The sequence below is a fragment of the Asterias amurensis genome, chromosome 2, assembly GCF_032118995.1.
Source record: "Asterias amurensis chromosome 2, ASM3211899v1".
Classification (NCBI taxonomy): domain Eukaryota; kingdom Metazoa; phylum Echinodermata; class Asteroidea; order Forcipulatida; family Asteriidae; genus Asterias; species Asterias amurensis.
The window spans coordinates 13,403,616-13,406,314 of record NC_092649.1 but is presented as its reverse complement, the minus strand read 5'-3'; positions in this window follow the sequence as shown (position 1 = coordinate 13,406,314).

Sequence of the window (2,699 nt, the reverse complement as noted above, 5' to 3'; positions counted from 1 at the left end):
CGCTGTACCAAACCCTGTCAATATCATCCAGACAATTATCCACCTCCTTCAAGGCACTCTCAGACTTCCTGTACAGCACAGCAGCCAAAATCACTGCAACTAATATCACAGCAGCACAGATGACAGATACTATGATGATTATCCAGGGAATTGTAGAGTATCTGAATGGACCTATGGTGAAGTCTATGGTTCCTTGGTTGACCTGATTGTAAACAGACATTAGCTTCCATTATCAAGATTTCAAGGTACAATGTATGCAACGCTAATCACAACACAACTGTGCAAGTCCTGTGTATTTTCAAACAACAAATGCATAAAATAACAAACCTGTGAAAATTTAAGCTCAATTGGTCATCAAAGTTGCGAGATAATAATGAAAGAAAAAACACTCTTGTAACACACAAAGTTGTATGCTTTCAGATGCTTGATTTCAAGACCTCAAAATCTAATTCCGAGGTCTCGTAATCAATTGCGGGAAATTACTTCTTTCTCGAAAACTACGTTACTTTTTCTCACAATGTTTTATACTACCAACAGCTACCCATTACTCGTTACCAAGTAAGGTTTTATGCCAACAATTATTTTTAGTAACTACCAAAAGTGTCCACTGCCTTTAAAGGCAAAATTAAAAAGAGAGATACAATACTAGCCAAAAGTTAAAGTTCAGCTGTATACAGTGTCTGATTGCTGAGAAAACAGCAACAAATTGTCACAGAACATTGAATCCATCCACGTTTAGAGAGGTGACTGTTACCTAACCAATCAAATCTCTGGCTTCAATATTCATGAACAGACACCAACCAACCGAAATCTGTCTGCTGCCGCCTAGAGTCTTGCAATTAAGCGTCAAGGTACTCAAAAGAAGACTAATTACTGACCGTAACAATTGGTAGATTCATCGCGGCGTTCTCTCCAGAATAACCGCCATGCGGGGGTTGATCTTCGGGTAGATCACCAAACAGATTTTCTCTGCTGATTCTGGTGCACTTTTTGTCCCCAACATACACCGAGATCTCTTCACTCGTTATGGCGTAACTAATGCCATTACCCTTAAATTCACATCAGAAAAAGATAAAATAAAGTAAAAGATAAGGAAATTAGTTTATGGGTTTGGTTCACACCAAGATGTGTGGGAAATCTAATCCTACCAGCCGTTAATTTCACCAAAGTCTTCTTAACTTAGGATTAATCCTAGGATTTAGGACGAGTTAAGTTCCGTATCCAAAGACGTGGGATGAATTGAATCCATCCTAAGTTAGGACGGGTTACTCGTCCTGACTCGTGATAGGGTTAATCCTAGCGTTTCGTGAAATCGGCTGCAGGACTCGAATTCAAGCGCAAAAAAAGCTAAGCACAAACAAACTTGCTTACCAGAATAAAGTTACCAGCCAAACTACCATGTCACAAGTACAAATTGTGACTAGTATCCTGCTCATTTCTGCTAAGCAGAAAATTGTTTAGCAATATGTTCTGCTTAAGCAGCTCTGTGAGAGGCTTGAAGATTTGAAACTGTACCCCCCCCCCATGCTACTTCATCAAGATACTCACACGAACATGCAACATGCTCCCATCCTTCATGCCAACCCCATCAGTGTATCCGTAACTTGGGTGATCAAAGCCATAGTAGACAGGATTGTGGACGTACTCCAGGGGCATACACCTCGCTGTCTGACCGCTGCACCAGTTTCTCAATCCTACAACTCCATCCATGATGAATCCGGTGGTTACATTGACTCCATCGTCTGTCGCTCATGCAGCCGCCTTTGCCCTTAAATGAAAAAATTTGCCCTAAAATGCAACAAGGCTACAGTACAACAACATTTTTTCAGTACAACATTTATTTCCAATTCCTCAATCAATATAAATACAATGTTAGCAAAGTGATACAAAACAGCTTTGTGTACTTATCAAATGTTGCCCCAAGATGAAACAAACTTTCCCTAAAATGCAACAAGGCTACAGCCTTATGTACTTATCAAATTTTGCCTTAAAATGCCACAAATTTGCCTATAAATGAAACAGATTAAAAGCCTTGTGTACTTGTCAAATTTTTCCTGAAATCTTAACAAATTTGCCCATAAATGCAGGACTGTAATGAGAGTAAGTTGGTCTCTACTCTTACAACAGGAAACCAGCCAAAGATTGCAATACATATTGTATGAGAGTTAGCTGGTCTCTACTCTTACAACGAGAAACCAGCCAATGATTGCAATACATAGCGCATGAGAGTTAGCTGGTCTCTACTCTTACAACGGGAAACGTGCCAAAGATTGTAATACATACATTGCATGAGAGTTAGCTGGTCTCTACGCTTACTATTATTATTATATTAATAGAAAATACTACTGCCAAAAACATTTAAAATTTACAAAAAAAATTCATTAAGAAGTTTGATCATGTAAGGGATTGCACTATTAGCATGTCGCTTGATATGTACATTAGGAGTTGTAAAAAAAAAATGTGAGTTACGTAGTGAACGGCCATTACTATCTCTTCTTGTTTTAGGAAGCCACTCTCGAAATAGGAACAACGGGAAACCGTCCAAAGATTGCAATACATATGGCATGAGAGTTAGCTGGTCTCTATCCTTACAACGGGAAACCAGCCATAGATTGCAATACATATTGCATGAGAGATAGCTGGTCTCTAGTCTTACAACAGGAAACCAACCATCATTTAAGCAAGGACAACTGTCAAAC